The sequence below is a fragment of the Eptatretus burgeri genome, chromosome 1 (genome assembly GCF_056783735.1).
Source record: "Eptatretus burgeri isolate ZD-2024b chromosome 1, Ebu_testis_v1, whole genome shotgun sequence".
NCBI classification, from domain to species: Eukaryota; Metazoa; Chordata; class Myxini; order Myxiniformes; family Myxinidae; genus Eptatretus; species Eptatretus burgeri.
The window spans coordinates 154716892-154732256 of NC_140961.1; the positions used below are offsets into that span (position 1 = coordinate 154716892).

The 15365-nt window shown below is 36.0% G+C and overlaps 1 pseudogene; it reads right to left on the minus strand.

Moving 5' to 3' along the window:
* Positions 1-8762: 8762 nt before the first annotated feature.
* LOC147035796 (uncharacterized) lies at positions 8763-10478 on the minus strand (annotated as a pseudogene).
* Between the last annotated feature and the right edge of the window lie 4887 nt (positions 10479-15365).

A 15365-nucleotide genomic window follows, 5' to 3' on the forward strand; every position in this document is an offset into this window, starting at 1 on the left:
GATAATTCGTGGAATGCATGTGAACATTCCGTACGGGCAACCACCACTTCCGGATACTGATGACTTACTGTATTATAATAATTTCTCGATTTCTTAAGCACATTTAGAGATAAACACAATGCCCCAATCCACTCATCGTTTACGAGAGCGAAGGAACTGTGTGGTTCTTTGAAATATATATATATATATATATATATATATATATATATATATATATATATATATATATATATATATATATATATATATATATATATATATATATATATATATATTGTTGTTGGTTTGCAGATACGGCCACAAACGTACGGCCAAGCACATACGGCTACGTACGTACGGCCACGCACGTATGGGCACACGTATGGGCACGCAAGAGCGAAGGAACGGCATGTGTTGTTGTTTCTGGCACGCAGTTTGAAAGTTTTTTTTTTTGTACGTATGGCCACGCACTTACAGCCACCCATGTATGGGCATGTACTAGTTAACATTAATAAGAGTTGTAATTTCTTCTTCAGTAATACTTGTATCTCTGCTTTTCAATAGCTTGCATTGAGTTTCTTCATCAACATCAAAACCAAAGGATAAAATTTTAACCCCATTACCACTCAGATGTTTAATAATTTGTCTCTTTCCTTCGGGATTAGTTTCTAATATCCCAAGACCACCAGATTTTAGTTTCTTTAACTCACTCTTACAATGTGAATATTTTATTGTACCAAGATAAACCTCCTCAAATATTTGGCCTTCATTCTTCAATCACAAATGTTCCTCTACTGAAATATAGTAATAACATTCACGTTCTACTTATCCATCTCTTATTGCTCCAGTTGTTGTTGATACAATACGAACTACCTGGTGCTTTTAAAGCAAATTTACAATATTCTCATTTTTACTATACAAGAAACTTGATTTATGAAAGTTTTTTCCTGAAGAGGATTTACCCACAAGATTTATAATAATAGTTCTCATTTATATATGTAATTGTTTATAAAATAAAAAATATATCCCAAAGTATCTCATCTAGTTTCACAAAAATATATTTATATTTTTCAGTCGTGTGTTTCACATCATCCCCAAATTCCTTTTTACTACATAATTTAGAACAATTGTCTCTCCAAAAATTGTTTATACCTATTGAATTTAACTTGAGTAAAATAAAGGTAATAGCATTGTTTCTTTTTGAGCAACGAGGGAGTTGAAAGTATGATTGACGAAGATAAATACAATTACAAGTAGAATGTCTCCCTCTTGTGTAGTAGCTATCCATAACCGTTTGGTTTCTCTCATTAACACATTCATCAAAGATAACGAGGTTCTTTTTTGATTTATCCAAATCTTGTGGAGAAGGTATATCATCCGTATTATCACTAAGAATACAAGTTATTGGTTTTGAATTCTTTATATATCTCTGTGTATCACAAAATAGTTGTATTATATCTTCAATGTTGAAATCATTTCGTTTGTTTTGAAGTTTAAATAAACCGATAATATATTCTTTTTAAAGAACAGCATTAATACCTTGTGAGAGTAGTTGATACTCAGGTTGAAAACTCGACTTTGTGAAAATTATTAAATTATCATAATCCAAAGAGTTGGGAGAAACGAGCAGCTTTAAAAGTAAACAGGTTTTTCCACACCCGCTTGAACCAACTATGAGACATCTTAATGAATTTGGAAGATTTTTATGATTATTAAATTTTATCTTCTTTTCCCAAATGGGTAAAAAATCAGTCATTTATATATTTGGAAAACAGGTTCTTTTCTTTGTTATTGTCTTTTTTAGAAACTCTATATTTTATCCTAAGTTCGGGTTTAATTTGACGATCATCCATTATTTTATTTATACAATATCTTGTGTTGATATTTCCCTGAAAATGACAATCGTGAATAATATATAACAACAATCCTTTGAACATGTCTCAAATACGTTCAGTTTCTTCCATTGTAAGGAAAGGTGTGTTAATTCCCTCATACTTTACATTCGTTTCTCCAATCAATCTTCTGAAGTAATTCATTTTTGGTGTAAATCGAATATAATTATAATCCTTATTATATTTTTTATTATCATTACTGAGAAGATAACCACAGAATATACATTGTTTTGAGGCATTTTACTCTGTGTTTAATCTGACTCTATCACATGCACGACAATTCTCAAATTTGTCATATGGAGAATCAGGGAATTCAAGGGGTTCAAGATCTGGAATACTCTTCACATTTCTGAAGTAAAACTTTACTTCAAATAAAATTCATCTTCGGTATCATCTTCAGTACTTTCATTAGAGCTTTCACAATCATCTATCAAACTACTTTCATAACTATCGTTTGAACACAAACTCTCTGAATGAAAACTGTCTTCTGTTCCAACAGAGATACTATCATCACTCTCATCATCTTCAAATTCTTCAGTTGAATAATGACTCATATTTAATTAGTATAAAAAACTTTACCATCTATATCTTTATATACTTTTTTTCATTAACAGATTCAACTACTACATTTTTTTATTTAAGGTAACTTTAAAATGATCCTTTACTACTATTGAACAAAATGTCATTTCAACAGATATATTAACATCCTTTATTTCATCAGGATTTACATCTTTAGGGTTGTTGAAAAAAATACAAATTTCTCCTTGCATATTACAGATGGTTTTATCTATTCTTCCTAAAGCTTCATTCATGAGTTTTGTCTTTTTTGATACTTTTTTTTTGTTTCATTGCTTTTTCAAGTTTTGAATATATCGCCAGAAGGAGAGGAGATACTTTTGTTAGAGCTACAATAATTGATGTTCTTCCATTTATACTACAAGGAAATTGAAGAACTCATATTGTTCGCCATAAAAGTTTTTTATCAAATAGATGTTATATTTATCTTTATTCAATTTTACATCCTCGACATATTTCTCAGTATCTTTTACAAATGAATAGATTGATTGAAACTGTCTTTTTTGTCTTGATACATTGTATTAATTAAGTGAAAAAAGTTGGAGGATAAAATGGTTTTAAACGCAGATTCACCTATAAATTACACAAAATTTTCTTCAAGAAAAAAATATTTTAAGCAAAGTTTTGATATATAAATATGGTGAATACAACGAACTGCGATGTTGGTAATCAAGAATATAAATGTTATACAAGTTTGAAGATGACGATGGTTCAGAAGCGGTATTTGTAAATTTGTAAACAATGTAAATTGTTTCAGAAGTGAAGGATGAGACAATGTGATAATGTTTGACGGAGTTATAAAAATGATCACCATGATGTGGTACGAGTGACAGGTTATTAGCTGCAAAATGTCGAAAACCCGGTTTCGTTCAACAACTTTCAAAATTTGACCTTTGCATAACCTTTAAAGGTCACAAAACAATGTTGTGGACATTAAAATAAGGAAACAGGATACGTGGTATAGCATATTGGAGTTAGTTCGTCAAAGAAGGTCGAAAACCCGGTTTGATTCCGACAACTTTGAAAAATTGACCTTTGTGAACTTTAAAGGTCAAAGGTCAAGGATTATGACCTTCAGTGCAAAACTTCCTCTGGAACATTCCAGGAACAATATAATGTCATATAGGCTTTATGGCTTTTTGCACTCCTCGGATTATCCATAATTTGATGAAATCAGCGTAAAAACAAATTGGAGGGGCGCCATGGGCAAGGTGTTTGAGATAGAGCATAAAAGTTTGAAGCCTTTAGGTGGGGAATGACCTCAAGATTATGCGTAAAAAATATTGTCATCCGAGCTCTCAAAGTTTGGGCGGTCGTATGATTTTTATGTAAAAATTCGAAATTTTATAACTTCGTGACCTTGTGACCTTGACCTTTGGACGAAAATGAAAAATCGAGCTCCGTGGGGCTATGCAGGTGCCATTGTCCTAACGAAATACCGAAACCCCTGCCAGATTCGACAAACCCCTTGGGGAATAATTTTTTATGTCAAAATTCGCAATTTTCTAAGTTCTTGACCTTGTGACTTTGACCTTGGGACGAAAATGAAAAATCGAGCTCCGTGGGGCTATGCAGGTGCCATTGGGATAACCAAATACCGAAACCGCTGTCAGATTTGAGAAACCCCCTTGGAGAAAATGCAAATTGATATCGGCTACCCCCTAAAAACACATGTTTTTTGGGCGTGGCTCTGCCCATAATGGACACACCATGCCCATTTTCAGGAAAACACAACAAGATCATGATATAAACCTCCCACCAAAACTCTATCAGGATCGGATCAAAACCTACAGAGCTATGCTCGGGACAGACAGACAGACACACACACACACAACAATAACGAATATAGTGGTCACTTATTTTTTTTGTGAAAATATTTTTTCACTTTTTTTGTGAACCAAAAAAACACCTTCAATTTGATGTTTGACATCATATATTGATGTATGAATTGTTTGAATTGAAAAATTCAATATTTTCAGACAAATATCTCCACTTGACCAAGAAACAAAACATTGTGATAGATGTGATAATGATATTCTTAATTTTTTTTTATAATAAACACCTTCAATCACGCAAACACAATAAAAATGAAGAAAGGGAAGCTAAATTCTCCATTGAAAACACTGATGGGGGATTTAAAGGACATATAAAAATAAGATTGTTTCGCTTTCAATAACCGGAACCACCATCAATCATTGAAGCTGTTGATATGGTGAAACACAGTATTGAAACGATAATTAAAAATACATTAAGTGAAATGAAAACTTTTCAGTTTTATATGGGAGTCTCTCTATCAACTGTAGCCTGTGGCTGCTGGTTGCATCATTGGTTGGGACGCAGCTATGCTGCTGATGCAGTGTCCCGCAGCTGAAAAATTTCTCAAGGTTAACCAAATCACAACTATACAAGAGAAAATGTAAAACGTATCCTTGTAAAAGATGTCTCCACTCCTTTCACAAAAAAGAACGATTAAATAAACATTCAAAATATTGTAGTAATCATAAATCAACCGTAATCAATTTACCAAAAGCAGGTTCAAACACATCATTCAAATAATTTTACAAATCTATAAAACATCCGTTTGTGATGTATGCTGATTTTGAAAGTATCCTTGAAAAGATAGATACTTTTTCTCAAAATACAAATAAATCATACACAAATAAATATCAAAAACATACTCATTGTTGTTTCTTTTATTATATCAAATCATCTGTTGGTGATGACTACAACAAGTTAGAACAATTTTGGAGGAGAAGATGGCTCAGAGGAGTTTGCAAGACGATTGGAAAAAGACTGTATAAGACGAAGAGAAATAATGGTTAAAATCTAGAAAGCAATGTCATTCACAAAGGGAAAGAAAAATGAATTTAGAAAGAACAGTATCTGTCAGATTTGTGATGAGACAATTGAGGGAGAGGTCAAGGTTAGGTATCACTGTCATCTTACTAATAAAAATAGAGATCCAGCTCAATTCCGTTGTAATCTTAATTGCAAGCCTCCAAACTTTATTCCTATCTTTCTTCACAACAATGCTCACGATGACACACATCTATTTATAAATTATCTTTCAAAGACATCTGGAGATATTTCTGCCATTCCCAACACAGATAAAAAATACATCTCATTCACAAAAACAATTCATACTTCCCTCATATCCCATATCACATTTCTTGATACATACAAGCTTATGGCAAGTCCATTATCGAACATAGCATCAAATATTAAAAAGTTAGCGAATCTTAAATCACATTTCTCAAATCAAGAAGGGATTGATCTGTTTTCTCAAAAGGGGATATATCCATAAGACTATATGGATTAATTTGAGAAGTTTAAAGAAACACAACTTCCTTCAAGGGAAAATTTATATGGCAAGTTGAATAAAACTCATATTTCCAATTGAGATTATACACAAGCTAAAAAGGTTTGGGAGAATTTTCATATAAAGAATCTTGGAGAATATCATGATTTGTATCTTAAAACTGATGTATTGTTATTGGCTGATGTGTTTGAAACTTTTAGAACAGTCTGTCAGAATAAAAATTCTTATGGATTAGGCCACGTTCACTATTACACAGCCCCGGGTTTGGCTTGGAGTGCTATGTTAAAAATGACAAAACAAAATTTGGAATTAATCAGTGATATAGATATGCTTTTAATGATAGAGAAGGCTAAAAGAGGAGGAATATCTCAAGTAAGTTTCTTAGAGATATGCTAAAGCAAATAACATATCTTCCTGATGATAATAAGAATGAGGACAACTCTTACCTGATGTATTATGATGCTAACAATTTGTATGGGTGGGCTATGACTCAATCTTTACCTTATGGAAAACTTAAATGGGTTAAAGAAAAACATTATGAAAAAGTTTTACAAGACAATGTTGTCTCCTTTCAAAAAGAATTGGATGAATCTGAAGTTGGATATTATTTTGAGGTTGAATTAAAATATCCAGAAGAACTTAATCACAAACATAAAGACCTACCTTATGCCCCTGATAAAGAAAGTCCAAGAAAAGAATGGTTAAGTGATCACCAACAGTCAATCAATATAAAAGGTAAATCTCCTGAAAAACTACATTCAATAATAGAGAAAGTTATGTTTTGCATTACAGAAACTTGAGACAATATTTATCTGCTGGGTTGAGAGTGGGGAAAATTCATTGGATTTTGTAATTTAAACAAAGTCATTGGTTAAAGAAGTATATTTATTTTAATACAAAAAAGAGAACAAAAGCAAAAACAGATTTTGAGAAGGACTTTTATAAATCAATGAATAATGCTGTATTTGGAAAGACTGGAAAATGTTAGGAATCAATAAAACATAAGGCTTGCTCCATCTTGGGAACAGGCTTCAAAGTTAATTAATAGACAAAGTTTTGAACGAGCGGAGGTGTTTTCAGAGAACCTTTATGCTATTCATTTGAAAAAAGTGAATATTGAAATGGACAAACATATATATATATATATATATATATATATATATATATATATATATATATATATATATATATATATATATATATATATATATATATATATATATATATATATATATATATATATATATATATATATATATATATATATATATATATATATATATAGTTTATATAGGAATATCTATACTTGACATGTCAAAGTCGTTCATGTATGACTATTACGATAATAATTTAAAATCAAAGTATAAGGATAATGTGTCATTGTTATATATGGATACAGATAGTTTTATATGGGAAATTAAGACAAGTGATGTATATGAGGATATGATTGATAATATTGACAAGTCTGAAGACGACAATCGTTCACGAGCAGTATTTGATGATGTAGATTGTTTCAGAATAAGTTGGAGGATGTAAAGAAAAAAAAATTTTTTGAATGGACTGAAAACTTTGATCGTTATCAATTCAACATTGGAAAAACAATTTTCTACAATCTCAAAATGATATGTTGCTCAGGAGCTGCTCAAATAAGAGCATTAAGAGAAGTTTATCATTTGATTTCTGCTCAAAAAATACTTAAACCAAGAACTACGTTCCAAAGTAATCTTTGTAAATATACACCATGGGGATGAATGTAATAGGAAAATAAAGTTATTCCCGAAAGTAGAACATGGACAAATATTCATTGGTTCGCTCTTTGAGTGGAATGAAAATATTAAAGGAAAGAAGTGCTTTAATCAGTACGTCTCAATTTTACATTTGCTGGTATGAGAGGGGGAGGAAATCATTATCCTATCTTTCATTTGCTTGTATGTGAGGGAAGGGAATCAGTCTCAATTTTAAATTTGCTTTTATGGGAGGAGGAATAAATCAGAGTCCTATTTTGGGCTTTTGGGGCTTGAGTCAGTCTCAATTTTATATTTGCTTGTGTGGGAGGGGTTTGAAATCAGTCTCTTATTTTACATTTGCTTGTGTGGGAGGGAAGGGAATCAGTGTCCTATTTTGTGCTTTTGGGGCTTAAGTTATAAAGTTTTTCCCTTTTCCCCCAATCATTTGAATGGCTGCCTCAGAAGCCCCATTTATCCTCGACTTATACCAGTAGGCTGAGGCCACCCTGCCCCTCCCAATTTGTCTCCCCTTTTGTATGTGGTCTAATGGGCACTCTGTTTTGTTATCTGGTAGGTAAGGCATATGTTAATTTACGTCTGCAACTTGTAAATTTTCTTTCCTTTTCTTTTTTGTAACTACACATCTTGATTGCTTTTCATTGCATTTCCCCTTTTCCTGCCCTGATTGCCACTTTGACTTCGATGCAGCACTTGAATTCCCTTCCCTTCTTCCCAAACCCCTCATTGCTTGTTGTAAATAATTTATTATTCATTTATTTCAAATCTGCCCATGGTTGTTGTAGTGAGGAGAATAAGGGAAAACATCGTTACACGCTGGACAAAAGTGCCAAAAAATTTTTGTGGTTACCTATGGACATACTTAATAAAAAAATCCCATGCTCCAAAAAATGTGACCATATTTTCATGTGATTATGGGTCAAAATCCAAGATGGCGGGCAATTTTTTTTTTAAGTCGATAAGTAATTATAACTTCGCTAATATTGGTCGGAAAAATATGTGTAAATTATCTATTTGTAGGTAATGGTGCCCAGGGAGTCGATTAGAACCATCATATTTGGGATTATATCATCAGTAACTAAGATAATGGTGACATCTAGAAAAAATATGGGTCGCTCGATACGAACATTGACGTTTCGCGAGACACATTTGTTATATGAGACATACTTTGCTGGATACATATTTTAATAAAAACTGAACCATTATATCATGTACATGTGTATATGATGTACATTAATGAACACAAGCAGGTTAGTTCTTTTCGCAATTGCAGCTACAAAGGTCAGTACATTTCAGCCCAGATTTGATACATTTGCAGATGCGACAACCACGCTCGGATTTACAGCCACATTTGATAAGTTCAGTGCAGGCTTTTGCAGCTTCTGGTATTGTCATACAAATTGGTTCCCATTGGTCAGCCTGTAGACCTTATTCAAGCGCTTCAGGCGATGGTATGATAACATGGGCCTGCCGACTTGCTGCCCAAATTCCAGCCTGAAGGATAACTCTCTTGACATGTTGTACCAGTGCATCCTGCAACAAAGTAGTATGTACAATGCTATAAGACAAACTGATTGGGTATATGCTAAATTTCAATCTTGCTATTTAATTCAAGAATTCTGCTTAATACCCTTAGTACTAAGTACCTTAGTTGGTGGAATATTTTCAAGAGGTCTGCTTTTCTTGGAGAACAACTCCTGCCTCACATCGTTTATGTCGGCGTCATTGCTTGTTTTGTCATACATGATGATTATGAAGCGTTCAAGGTCTTTAAATTGAGGTGATCGAGTATCCAACGTTTCAAAGGGATGATTCCAGATGAAGAGGAAGGCTTCAGTAACCAAAGGGTAGCTGTTGCATGATTGCCAGGCACTTTTTTTGCCCTTCCGGAACAAATACGAGGTGGTATCACTCCCTGAAAATGCGTGGAATACAAGAAGTGCCCGAGCGATCCTCTCTCCAAGGCTTACAGATATGGCGTTGATGCAGTGAACACAAAAGCTTTTGCCAATGCCAAATGCTACACAGAGCTCCAGGTCAGGTTGTAGTTCCAGCAGATCAAAGAAATGGCTGGCAAGAATCACAAGCACATCTGTGTCAACCGTACGCACTTGTACTTTCTTGGCCCCGTGCTGCAGGGCATGTATAATATGGAACACAATCCTGCACTCTGCCTCTTTGTGTGTGGAGTCTGACATCACATGACTTGTGCCTCTGGAAACAACTGTAGCGCCATTCGTTATGTAGATGCCTTTTTCAGCAGGCCAGTCGCCATTAGCCACTTTCTGTGTCAAAAATGAGAAGAGTTCTTCTTTATTCGATGAATCCAACAGGAAATCGTTCCACTTGGAAGGTATCTTTGTTCTTGGATTGACCTTGAGGCGCACACCACTGCCCCTTCGTTCTCTTGTGGATGACTTGATGCTGCTTGGTAAGTATTGGTCCCAGATGACATCTATCCTGTGTCTGACATACTGTCGCTCACGCAAAAGAAACGTCAAGAACATAGACTGTGCGTAGTCATCAAAGGTAGTAGCAGTAGCAGCTGACAAAATATGGGCTAGGACGGCGCCATCAAATTTCTTACAGTCCACTGTTCTTGGAAGTTCATCTTGTTCACCTTGTTCAAATACTTCAATGCACCTAATCAAATCTGACTTGGTGCCCGTCCGAAGTTTTCCATGATTTTGACATACTGGGAGGGTACAATTGATTTTCATGCGAGAAAAATATGTCTATATCTCCATCACGTTGTTGATTTGCGATGTACAGTCGACCAAAAGGGCTTGCATCACTTCAAATGGCTGTGAGCTCTTTCGTTTTGGAGGTTTTCTTTAGTTTTGGTGTTTGGAACAAATGCAGTTTGTTCTTTTTGATTGACTCGTGAATAGACTTGCTTTGTTCAGTGAAGACCTCCTTCTTAAATGTGTTGTACTGAGCATTTCCAAGAGCTTCTAATCCTTTCATAGCGTTAGCTACTTCCTGGTCGGCGCATTGACGTGTATGAAGATCCAATAGTTATTGGCAGTCATCAGAGAATGGATTTCCATACCCATTGATCGTCTGAATGAGGTTGTTTGTTTGCTGCTGGAATAACTTCTGTGCTGTCAATCCTTCATCGTGATGGTGGTACTGAAGATCAGCATCGTCGGAAGCCAAGTATTCGTTTTCAAAAGATGTGACCACTCGAGCTTGTTCAGGACCAGCGATCATCCATCTCTTCAAGGACTCAGGTTTTTCAGTCAGTCCGATAGTCCCACCCTTTCCTTTTACTTTAGCATTCTCCTGCTCGTGTGCCTGATCTATTGGAATAGCGGAAAATCTCTGGCTGCCTTTGACAACCACCCAGTGCTTTTTGAGGTCCTCTTTAACACCGACTGGTAGTGAATTCATATCCCGGATGTGCACGCTAACCCATCTGCTGTAATTGTAGTAATCCAGGGCGAAGAACAGGAACATCAGTGAATCCAGCACCTCTCGATAGAGTTGAAAGTTATTTTCGCGATGGGCTCTAACAAAGATTAGTACAGTCTTTTCTAATCTCAGCACCAGGTCCCAATATTGAAAGGTTGGGCTCTTCTCTGTCATGGACATCTTCCAACTGTCAAAGGCTTTCTCGTCATCAGTATCAGTATCATTCGCTGCAATGAATGATTTTTGTAGAAGATTTCCAAGAGCGAGAGCAGACACTTGATGTGCATGTGGAGTTCAGATCATGTGCGATTCTTTTAAGAATGACTGCGCTGTACCTGCCCTTGCTATACCATACTCTGTCAATGCATCTATCCAGCCAGACACATCTAACATATCGCCAAGAACAGCCCAAAGTGCCTTTTCCAGATGTAGGCCTCCAAACATTATGACCATCAAATTTTCTCCATGCGTTGTTGGAAATTTTCACTGTATGTACTTGCACATGGTAATGATCGGAGAGTCGCATGCCAGAATTGGTATCTGACCAGGATTTAGAAATTGAGTTATACTCTGTATGATGCTCATGCCGTGTTCGACCATTGCAGCTGAGTCAACCTTCTCTACAAACAGTGGCAATAAGGCTGTGATTGCAGGCAATTCATTTGGTTGAGGCTGGCATGATGCATGATATGCAGCCCATGACAATGATTGTTCTCGCACTAAGTCCTGCTGCAGTAGTTCAGATTCATGTTGAATCCACCGTTCCTCTTGAGCATTGGCTTTCTCTATGTAATAAGCAAAACCTGATGTTGTGGTGTGTTCTATTGTGGGTACTTCTCTTGTTGTGGGTTTCATGTAAACAGCAGGTACAATAGAACCAGACTTTGTGATGAATTTGAAGTTATGTTGGACAAGCTAACAGGTTGACTGCATATAATCCCAGGATGGTCTTTTGTTAGCTGCTGAATGATGCTAATCCCTGTTCCATGAAAGGATCCCTGTGCTGTGGTTGAAGAAGGATTATGGTCAAGATTGTCTAACGCACTTACTGTCAACAAACCTTTTCTCAACTGGCTTGGACACACTACTCCATCGCTTCTATATTGTTCACACTGTGCAGCAGCAAGTTCGTTTTCAAGTTGCATGACACATTTGTATGACACACTTATCCCTAAGCTGGCCATTTGATCAAGTAGTGTCTTGCTCCTAGTTTGAGTATGTAAGTTTAAACCAATATATTAAGGTACTGGTGGTTCACGGTCTGGAGAGTAACGCTGTTGTTTTGTCTCAACATTTCCTTTCTTCTTGCAGTTGTGAACCAAGAGCTGAGTGAGTGTCAGGCATGCTTGGGAGTCATTTACTGAACCTGCTAAATTTGAGCCATTGATGAGCATGGACATTAACATTCTTGTAGTGGGCATAATCTTCTGCTGACATCCAGGGTTGAATTCGCCAATGAATGCTATCATTTCTTTCAGGATTTCCTCCCTACATATCTTGGCAACTCTGGCAAACAACCTCGCTTCTTCGTCATAATCATGGAACAAGAAAGCATCTTTGAGTAGTTGCTGAATGCCTGCTGGGAATGCCAGGAATATGTTTTTTTTTTTCCATCAGATTGCTCACCCAGTCCAATCTGGGAGAAGTGATTGAGGAGTTTTTCTTTTAACCGGGTTTTATTGATGGTGGTATGAATGCCAAAGTCCCCAAGTCTTTTCTCAAATATGTTGTGTATGTTTGACAGTTTGAATAGGTACGTCCCCTCCTCGGCAGATTCCTCCATATAAGTTACAATTTCAACAAATACTATTGAATTGATCATTTTGGCCCGTTGATTCAGCTCACGTTGGTCGGCCCTTTTTGGAATATTCTGTCGACTGTAACCAAGATAATCATTTCGGTACTTTGTCAGACATTCTATATGGTACTTGAGTTCATTTGAGACCAGATCCCCACATAGTATTTTTGCAAGTACGTTGCCATCTTGCATTTCAGTGGCCATTAACTTTAAATTGTACTCTGCACATTTAGTTGCATATCCATGCAGTTTTCTGGGGCCATTCTCATCACAGAATAAACAAGTGTCCTTGCTTGATCCTGTTGACTGTCGCTTTGATCGCTGGGATGCGCTGGTACCTGGATCTTTTTCATCGTCTTGTTGTTTACATTTTTTATTCAGCTCTCGTTCAAGTTGACTTTTATTAAACCTTTGGTGGCATGCCCGATGCCAAGAAGCGTTGTTTTCTGCAAAACATTCTGGGGTGCCATGTTCACCAAAATCAACATCGACCGGCAATGCACCTATCTTTTCGAACTCTCTGACATTGTCAAGAATGTCCTTATGGACGTCGTCAGCATTGTAGTTCTGTCTGTTCTTTGGACATGAAAGAGGTGAAGTGTATCTACTGTTCTGGCAAATGACACAAATTGTTCAGTCCATGGTGTGATGTTTCACTGACCAGTAGATTCAGAGCTGTTTACAACCTGTAACAAAGAAAATAAATATAATTTAACCGCCACATAATATACAATTACTTCCAGATGAATCTCCCATGAGGGCATTAGAGAAAGTGAAATATGCATCATCAAATTATCAATTTGCCTTCAAATAAACACATGATAAAGGAAAGATGATAGTCAACATGTACACAACTAATTTGAGCACAACAAAAAAGTCATTAAAACATGTAACGTGAGCCGTCAATTTTCATATCGAGCGACCCATATTTTTTCGACATGTGACCATTATCTTAGTTCCTGATGATCTAATCCCAAATCTGATGGTTCCAATCGACTCCCTGGGCATCACTACCTACAAATAGTTAGTTTACACATATTTTTTACGACCAATATTAGCGAAGTTATAATTATTTATCGATTTTTTTTTTAGATTTTCGGCCCCCATCTTGGATTTTGACCCATAATCACATGAAAATATGGTCTGATATTTTGGAGCATGGGATTTCTTTATTATGTATGTCCATAGGTAGCCACAAAAAAAAAATTGGCACTTTTGTCCAGCGTGTAATGATATTGCCCCACTATGGAGCTAATTCCCCTCACTATTGTCCTTTCTTCCATTGGTCAAGCAACATCAACATGTAGATGAGCCAGGAGATTATAATTCCCTAACTAATTGTCTCAAATTTGTCGGTGTTGTGCTTGCAGAAAGCTCGGTCACATTAATCAAGATCCAGTAAAGATATCAGCTGCATAATCACCAAGGGTGCAATTCCCTGTAAAGAAGATCGTGTGTTCTTAGGTAAACGGTTGTCAGACAGAGGACCCTGACTCACGTGATCAAGTTATTAGCATTCTCGGTCAATTATCAACTTACCACGACAGGAAGTTATTCATGTGTGATGGCCTCGATTCCCGATGAGTGCAGGGAGAACCGGGAATACTCCCAGCCCCGTGGCCCCGCATTTGCAACAATATATTTGTGCACCTTTGTGCATCTTTGTGAGTCTTTGTTCCTTCTGCTCACCCAAATCATTTAAGTTACAATCTCCAATCTCGGGGTGCAAATACAACTTTGTGTGGGGGTTAACATGGGCTATGTGGCTGATTTGTTCTTCTTTTCTCTTGCCTGTGGAAGCAATTTCCTCATTCTGTCCAATCCCACATGTCTTCAATTTGGCTTTTTCCCACCACATTACGACACTACCCATCCATCATTTTGACCTTCACGACCCTCATTAATCCTTCCCAATCCCATCACTTTGGTTTTCTCTCCTCTGTATCACCCTCATTGTTTTTACTACACTTCCTTTTTATCGCCTGTATTTTTCCTTCCTCTTTTAGCTGTGTTTGAGCTTGTATCCAGCTTGTTCACACAATTTGTTCTCCTCCTCTCCCTTTGACATCATTGTTTCTCATGCACATTATTACTCTGTGTCCCTCTGCTTTGATGTTGGTGTGTCCCTCCCCCCTTTTTTCAATCCGGTTCTTGATTTGTTATGTTGTATGTTTTGTTCAGCTCTATCATGCACTTCAACATGGTATAAACAAAAGTAATCTGAATCTGTGCTGAAAGTCCAAAGTATAGCTGATGATTGAAATCGATAGGCAGTGTGAATGGAGTTGTTTCATTTCACGTTCAGCTCATTAAATTGTCAGCTCCGGGAGATCCCCAAGATATATTTCTGCAACACTAAGCATAAAGTATTCATAATGGATTGCACATTTTGTTTTACACAAAAGACAAAAATACATAATCGTTACAATTATTTTCAATTATGGAACATTCATTTTCATAACACCTTTAAGTATTCTCACAATAATCCCCCATTTGGAGGTCCCATTTGTCTAATGCAATTTTGAAAAAGCAGGAGTATTTATTCTCCTGTACAGAGGGATATTGTCTTAGTTCATGAACAGTCGGAGCATTGAGTTTCTATTTCTCGAATGAGAGTTTCATATTGTTATTTTTGTGACTTG